Here is a 9,033-nt window from a genome sequence, read left to right on the forward strand (position 1 = left end):
AGAAAGAAAGAAAGAAAGAAAGAAAGAAAGAAAGAAAGAAAAGAAAGAAATCTATAATGAAACAATTCTATTTTTAAAAGTGAGACTTTATAGATGTCAATGAAAGTGAAGACATAGCATATCCAAACTTATGAGATATAATGAAAACATTGTTAAAAGGAAAATTCATAGTAATAAGTACCCTTGTAAAGAAATGGGAGAGATCCCATACTAGCAATGGAACAACATACTTGAAAGCTAGGGAACAAAAAAGAAGCAAACACACACAAGAGGAGTAGATGGCAGGATGTAATCAAATTCAGGGCTGAATCAACCAATTCAAAACAAAGAAAACAATACAAAGAGTCAACAAAACCAAAAGCTGGTTTTTGAGAAAATCAACAAGCTAGATTAAACCCTTAGTCAAACAAACTAAAAAGCACAGAGACAGTATCCAAACTAACAAAATCAGAAATGAAAAGGGAGACATAACAAAAGATACAGAGAAAATTTTTTAAAAACCATCAAAACCTACCACAAAAACTTATACTCAACAAAATTGAAAAATCTAGATTAAATTGATGATTTTCTAGACAGATACCAGGTACCAAAGTTAAATCAAGATCAGATAAACTATCTAAACTTTCCCACAACCCCTAAGGAAATAGAAATAGTCATTAAAAAACCTTCCAACCAAAAAAAGCCCAGAACCACATGGTTTTAATACAGAATTCTACCAGACCTTCAAAGAAGAGTTAATACCAATACTCTTCAAATTATTCCACAAAATAGAAACAGAAGAAACACTACCTAACTCACTCAATGAAGCCATAGTTATTCTGATACATAAACAACACAAAGACCCAATAAGGAGAACTTCAGGTCAATTTCGGTCATAATTATCAATGCAGAATTAATCAAAAAAATTCTCACAAACTGAATCCAAGAACACATCAAAACCATCACTGACCATGACCAAGTAAGCTTCATCCCACAGATGCAGGGATGGTTCAATATACAAAAATTCATCAACTTAATACACTATATAAACAAAATCAAGGTAGTAAGACCACATGACCATCTCATTAGATGCTGAAAAAGACCTTTGACAAAATACACCACCTCTTCATGTTAAATGTCTTAGGAATTCATGACATATACATAAACATAATAAAAGCAATATATAGCAAACAAACAGCCAACATCAAATTAACAGAGAGAAACTAGAAGCAAACCTACTAAAATCCAGGACAAGACAAGGCTACTCACTCTCTCCCTATCCAATATAGTACTTGATGTTCTAGCTAGAGCAATTAGACAACAAAAGGAGATCAAGGAATACAAGTTGGAAAGGAAGAAGTCACTATATGCAGAGAATATGATAGTATACATAAGTGACCCCCCCCCCAAATTCCACCAGAATACTCCTACAACTGATAAACAACTTCATCAAAGTAGCAGGATATAAAATTAACTCAAACAAATCAATAGCTTTCCTTTATACAAATAATAAACAGGCTGAGAAAAAAATTAGAAAAAACAAAACCATTTGCAATAGCCAAAAAAGTATAAAATATCTTGATGTAATTCTATATGACAAGAACTTCAAATTACTGAAGAAAGAAATGGAAGAATACCTCAGAAGATGGAAAGATCTCCCATGCTCATGGATTGGTAGGATTAGAATAATGAAAATGGTCATCTTACCTAAAGCAATCTACAGATTCAAAGCAATCCCATCAAAGTTTCAACACAAATCTCATAGACATGAAGTTAACCTCAACTTCATATGGAAAGACAAAAAATTTCAATACTCAAATACTCAAAACAATTCTCAATTATAAAAGATCTTCTGGAGGAATCACCATCCCTGACCTCAAGCTGTACTTCAAAGTATTACTTATAAAACCCACATGGTATTGGTACGCAGACAGATCAATCAATGGAATAGAATCAAAGACCCAAAAATAAGCCCACAAAACTGTGGACACTTGATCTTTGACAAAGAAGCCAAAAACATACATTGGAAAAAAGAAACTTCTTCAATAAATGGTGTTGGTCTAACTAGTAATCCGTATGCAGAAGAATAAAATAGATCCATATTTATCACCTTGCACAAAGCTCAAGTCCAAGCGGATCAAGGACCTCAACATAAAACCAGATACACTGAATCTAATAGAGAAGAAAGTGGGAAAGAACCTCAAACTCGTTGGTACTAGGGGAAATTTCTTGAACAGAAAAGCAATGGCTCAGGCTCTAAGATCAACAATTGATAAATGGGACATCGTGAAATCTCATTAAACTGAAAAGCTTCTGAAAGGCAAAAGGTGCTGTCAATAGGACAATTGGTAACCCACAAATTGGGAAAAAAATCTTCACTAACCTTACATCTGATAAAGGGTTAATATCGAATATATACAAAGAACTCAAGAATTTAGACTCCAGAAAACCAAATAACCCTATTAAAAACTGGGGAACAGCTCTTGCTCTCTTGCTTTCCTGCCTCTAGCTTCTCTTTGTCCCCTTTCACTTCCCCATCTCTCCACATGGTCATGGCCAGCCTCCACTTCTCTCTCTCCTCTCATTCTCCCTCTTTCTCTGCCATCTTCCTCGATTTCTCCCCCCCCCCCACACCTTTGCCCTGAATAAACCCCCCTTGGGAAAAAAACAGGGGAACAGAGCTAAACAGAGATTTCTCAACTGAGAAAACTCAAATGGCTGAGAAGCACCTAAAGAAATGTTCAACATCCTTAGTCATCAGGGAAATGCAAATCAAAACAACCCTGAGATTCCACCTCACACAAGTCAGAATGGCTAATATTAAAAGCTCAACTGAAAACAGATGCTAGTGAGGATGTGGAGAAAGAACACTCATCCATTGTTGGCGGGATTGCAAGCTGGTGCAACCACTATGAAAAACAATCTCAAGGTTCCTTGACAAATTGAAAATATTCTTTCTACCTGAAGACCCAGCTATACCACTTTTGGGCATATACCCAAAAGATTCCCCACCATACCACAAGGACATGTCCTCTACTATGTTCATAGCCACCTTATTTGTAATAGCAAGAAGCTGGAAACAATTCAGATGTCCCTCAACCAAATAGTGAATACAGAAAATGTGATTCATTTACACACTGGAAGACTATTCAGCTATTAAAAATTAGGACATCATAAATTTTGGAGGCAAATAGATGGAACTAGAAAATATCACCTTGAGTGAGGTAACCCAGAACCCAAGTTACATACATGGTACGTACTCACTGAAATGTGAATATTAGCCAAAACGTACAAAATACCTAGGAGAAACCCAAAGACCATAAAAAGTTTAACAAGCAGAAAAGGCCAAGTGAGGCCTTCCACTTACAAGATAGAAAAAAGTAATCACGGGAGGCAGAGGGAGGGAGAGAGGGGAGGAGGAGGGGGGAAAGGGAACAAAAGCAGGTATGGGGTTCAGCAAGAGTGAGTCCCAGAGGGCCAGGAGAATGAGTGGAAATCCCTCCAGGGATGTAAGGTGGGGAGACCCTCTAGAAAAATCCAAGAGACTCTCAGGACTGAATGGGGGTGACCTTAGCCAAAATGGCCAACAATGGGGAGAGGGAACTCGAAGAGTCCACCACCAGTAGATAGACAGGTCCTCAAGTGGGGAGATCAACCACAGTCAAAACTTCTGACCCAGAACTGTTCCTGTCTGAAAGGATTGTAGAGACAAAAATGGAAGAGACTGCGAGAACGTCAGTCAAGCCCAACTTGGGATTCATCTCATGGAGGGGCACCAAGGCCTGGCACTAATACTGATGCTATGATGTGCTTACAGACAGGAGCCTGACATGGCTGTCCTCTGAGAGGCCTTACCAGCAGCTGATAGAGACAGACACAGATAGTTACACGCAACCATTGGACTGAAGTTGGGGGCCCTTGTGGTTGACTTAGGGGAAGGGTTGAAGAAGCTAAATGGGAGGGCAACCTCACAAAAAGACCATCGGTCTCAAATAACCTGGACCACAGCAAGCTCCCAGAGACTGAGTCACCAACCAGGGGGCTGTGCTGAGGCCCCTGGAACATACTTAGCAGAGGTCTGCCTGGTCTAGCCTCATTGGGAGAAGATAAACCTAACCCTCCAGAGAATTCAGGCTCCAGGGGAGGGGAAGGTCTGGTGGGGGGAACACCCTTTGGGAGGCAAAGGGAAGGAGGAAATGGATGAGAAACTGTGGGAGGGCGGATTGAGGGGAGAACAGCTGGGATGTAATAAATAAAATAATTTAAAAAAAATAAAATCATGAACGAGGGATTATGAGTTAAAAAAAAAATGTTCCTGCAATCAGTTTGTGTCTCCAAACTTCTTGCTTTGCTTCCTCTCCCTCTGGAATCAAATTCTTTGAATTTCTCAACTTTATATTTCTCAACTGCTGCAAACTGAAAAAAAAAAAAAAACAAATCTTAGTGCCCGGAATCTAATAGTTTTCCTTTTAATGCTTTTAGAATTTCATACATGGGTGCAATAAAGTATGATCATCTCTAAGAGCCACATTCCCTTATCCAACTCAGGTCCCACACAAAGCATCTGAGTCCCAACTTCGTGTCCTTTTCTGTTTTGTTAAAGAACACAATGAATTCAAATAGTGCTGCCCATGTGTGAGTGGATGTGGGCCCATGTACTGGGACATGGGAAACACACCAATGACCACGCCCTAAAGAATGATTCCCCATCTCCCAGCAGCCATTACTGAAATAGATATCATTAAGGGAGGGGTCTAAAGAGCTTCTGCTCCTTCAGCGCTGGAATTTTGGCTGGCATTATCTTGTGCATGTCTTGTGCAACAGTTTCTCTCTCTCTCTCTCTCTCTCTCTCTCTCTCTCTCTCTCTCTCTCTCCCTCCCTCCCTCCCTCCCTCTCTCTTTCCCTTTTTTCTCCAATAATTTATTTTTTATTCACTTTACATCATGATCACATAGCCCCCCTCCCTCCTCTCCTCCAAGTCCCACCCTTACAATTCCCTCCCCTCGTTGCCTCCTCTCCTTCTTCTCAGAAAAGGGGAAGACCTCTTTGGATACCACCCGCCCCCGAACATTTAATCAAAACAGGGCTAGACACATCCTCTTCCACTGAGCCCCAACCAGGTAGTCCAGGTAGTGGAAAGATGATCGATCCAAAGGCAGGGAACAGAGACCAAAACAGTACCCGCTCCGCTTGTTAGGGGACCCATGTGAAAACCAAGCTGCACATTTGCTACGAATGTGTAGAGAGCCTAGATCCAGCCCCTGCATGTTCCCTGGTTGATGGCCCAGTCTCTGTGAGCTCCCATGGGGCCAGGTCAGTGTACAACGATTTCTTTTTTGTTTTGGTTTGGTTTTTATTGGCTATTTTATTTATTTACATTTCAGACGTTATTCCCTTTCCCCATGCCCCCCAGAAACCCCTTATCCCATCCCCCCTCCTTCTGCTTCTATGAGGGTGTGCCCCCACCCACCCACTCACACACTCACCCACCCACTCACACACTCACCCACTCACTCACTCATCCACCCACCCTCTCACTCACTCATTCACTCCCACCTACCCGCCCTCAAATTCCCCCACACTAGGCATCCAGCCTTCATGGGACCAAGGGCCTCCTCTTCCACCAATGCCTGACAAGGCCATTCTCCACTACATATATGGCTGGAGCCGTGGGTCTTTAGACCCTGGAAGCCCTGGTTGGTTGGTATTGTTGCTCTCCCAATAGGGCTGCAAACCCCTTCAGCTCCTTCAATCCTCTCTCTAGCTCCTCCATTGGGAACCCTGTGATCAGCCTCTGTATATATGAGGTTCTGGCAGAGCCTCTCAGGAGACAGCTATATCAGGCTCCTGTCAGCAAGCACTTCCTGGCATCCACATCAGTGTCTGCATTTGGTGACTGTACATGGGATGGATACCCAGGTGGAGCAGTCTCCGGATGGCCCCTCTTCAACAGTTTCTTATTCAACCCTCATGGCCATTTTTCTAAGCCAATGTAAAAAGCTTTATTCTCCTACATTAGAAATTCTGGACACTCTAAATGGGTTCCTTTTACATTTCTTATCATGAATCCTTAATACTCTGCCCTTTCCCTATCAGTGTATCCATCTTTCTACGATTTATATCTTAGTCTTTTTAAATTAAAAAATGAACCCTTATCAAGGAAATGCTTCGTGCACTCTTCCTCTCTATATGGCTTTTTTTTTTCTTATTTGGAATTTTTCTATTTGTAGTTTCAATTGTGGATGGTTTCTCCTCTTGCTTCTACCAATGAATTTATGACACAAAGAAATTTATTCAAGTTTCACTTCTGGAGCTGTGATAAAATGCCCTGACACAGGCAATGGAGGAAGAAAAGAGTTTGTTCTGCTTACAATGTTAAGTTAGTCTTTAAGAAATAAATTATGGAGAGCTGCAGTTCTCCCGTGAGAGGGCCTTTGCGGTAAAGCCAGCACTTGCTCAGCAGTGGAAGACTCCGAATTCTCGGTACTCTTCAGGGATGAGTCATGTGGCAGTGGAAAATGCGCTCGGGCTGGACCAGCAGTTTGCTGGCCTAGACCTGAACTCTTCAGATAATCAGACTGGAGGAAGTACAGCAAGCAAAGGGCGCTATATCCCTCCTCATTTAAGGAACAGAGAAGCTACTAAAGGATTCTATGACAAAGACAGTTCAGGGTGGAATTCTGGTAAAGATAAGGATGCATACAGCAGTTTTGGATCCCGGGGTGATTCAAGAGGGAAGTCTAGCTTCTTTGGTGATCGTGGAAGTGGATCAAGGGGAAGGTTTGATGATCGTGGACGGGGAGACTATGATGGCATTGGTATCCGTGGAGATAGAAGCGGCTTTGGCAAATTCAAAAGAGGTGGAAATAGTCGCTGGTGTGATAAATCAGATGAAGATGACTGGTCAAAGCCACTCCCACCAAGTGAACGCTTGGAACAGGAACTCTTTTCTGGAGGCAATACTGGGATTAACTTTGAGAAATATGATGACATTCCAGTTGAAGCAACAGGCAACAACTGTCCTCCACACATTGAAAGTTTCAGTGATGTCGAGATGGGAGAAATTATTATGGGAAACATTGAGCTTACTTATTATACTCGCCCAACTCCAGTGCAGAAGCATGCTATTCCTATTATCAAAGAGAAAAGAGTCTTGATGGCTTGTGCTCAAACGGGCTCTGGAAAAACTGCAGCATTTCTCTTGCCTATCTTGAGTCAGATTTATGCTGATGGTCCAGGAGAGGCTCTGAGGGCCATGAAGGAAAATGGAAGATATGGGCGTCGTAAACAGTATCCAATCTCCTTGGTACTGGCACCACCGAGAGAATTGGCAGTGCAGATCTATGAGGAAGCCAGAAAATTCTCATACCGATCTAGAGTCCGTCCTTGTGTGGTTTATGGTGGTGCTGAAATTGGTCAGCAGATTCGAGACTTAGAACATGGATGCCACTTGTTAGTAGCCACTCCAGGACGTCTCGTGGACATGATGGAGAGAGGGAAGATCGGGTTAGACTTCTGCAAATACCTGGTGTTAGATGAAGCTGACTGGATGTTAGATATGGGGTTCGAACCTCAGATCCGTAGAATAGTTGAACAAGACACTATGCCTCCAAAAGGTGTCCGCCACACTATGATGTTTAGTGCTACTTTTGCTAAGGAAATACAGATGCTGGCCCCTGATTTCTTAGATGAGTACATATTTCTGGCTGTGGGAAGAGTTGGGTCTACTTCAGAGAACATCACACAAAAAAGTGGTTTGGGTGGAGGAGATAGACAAAAGGTCATTTCTGCTTGACCTCCTAAATGCAACAGGCAAGGATTCCCTGACTCTAGTGTTTGTGGAGACCAAAAGGTCGAAGATTCACTGGAGGATCTCTTATACCATGAAGGCTATGCTTGTACCAGTATCCATGGAGACCATTCTCAGAGAGATAGGGAAGAGGCCCTTCATCAGTTCCACTCAGGAAAAAGCCCAATTCTAGTGGCTACGGCAGTAGCAGCAAGAGGACTGGATATTTCAAATGTGAAGCACGTTATTAATTTTGACCTGCCTAGTGATATTGAAGAATATGTGCATCGCATAGGCCGTACAGGGCATGTAGGAAACCTTGGTCTTGCCACCTCATTCTTCAATGAAAGGAATATAAATATCACTAAGGATTTACTGGATCTTCTTGTTGAAGCAAAACAAGAAGTGCCATCTTGGTTAGAAAACATGGCTTTTGAGCACCACTACAAGGGTAGCAGTCGTGGACGTTCTAAGAGCAGTCGATTTAGTGGAGAGTTTGGTGCCAGAGACTATCGACAAAGTAGCGGTGCCAGCAGTTCCAGCTTCAGCAGCAGCCGTGCAAGCAGCAGTCGAAGTGGTGGAGGTGGCCATGGCAGCAGCAGAGGATTTGGTGGAGGTGGCTACGGAGGCTTTTACAGCAGTGATGGATATGGAGGAAATTATAACTCCCAGGAGGTTGACTGGTGGGGTAACTGGGCCTGCTTTGTAGTAGGTCACCCTGCCAAACAAGCTAATATGGAAACCACATGTAACTTAGCCAGACTGTACCTTGTGTAGCTTCAAGAACTCTCAGTACATTACCAGCTGTGATTCCCCACTGAAACTTTTTTAAGGGAGCTCAAGGTCACAAGTAAAGATGAAAGGAACAATGAGTAGCCCTGTTCTGAAGGTGGTTTGAAGACTTCATTGCTGTAGTTTGGATTAACTCCCCTCCCGCCTACCCCTATCCCAAAACTGCATTTATAATTTTGTGACTGAGGATCATTTGTTTGTTAATGTACTGTGCCTTTAACTTTAGACAACTTTTTATTTTGATGTCCTGTTGCCTCAGTAATGCTCAAGATTCCAATTGTTTTTGACATAAAATAAATTTACTAAACTTGGGCTAAAATCAAACCTTGGCACACAGGTGTGATACAACTTAACAGGAATCATCGATTCATCCATAAATAATATAAGGAAAAGCTCAAGTGGTAGCCTGTCTTAGGGATTTTGATACTTGCAGATTAAGGGGAAACAAACAACAAACGTCTTGAAGCATATTA

General features: G+C 41.9%; 1 pseudogene; it reads left to right on the top strand.

Annotated features, from left to right (window-relative positions):
* Positions 1-6,394: 6,394 nt before the first annotated feature.
* On the top strand, positions 6,395-8,545 carry LOC114634952 (annotated as a pseudogene).
* The last annotated feature ends 488 nt before the right edge of the window (positions 8,546-9,033 follow it).

The sequence above is a fragment of the Grammomys surdaster genome, unplaced genomic scaffold (assembly GCF_004785775.1).
Source record: "Grammomys surdaster isolate TR1022 unplaced genomic scaffold, NIH_TR_1.0 1149, whole genome shotgun sequence".
NCBI lineage: Eukaryota > Metazoa > Chordata > Mammalia > Rodentia > Muridae > Grammomys > Grammomys surdaster.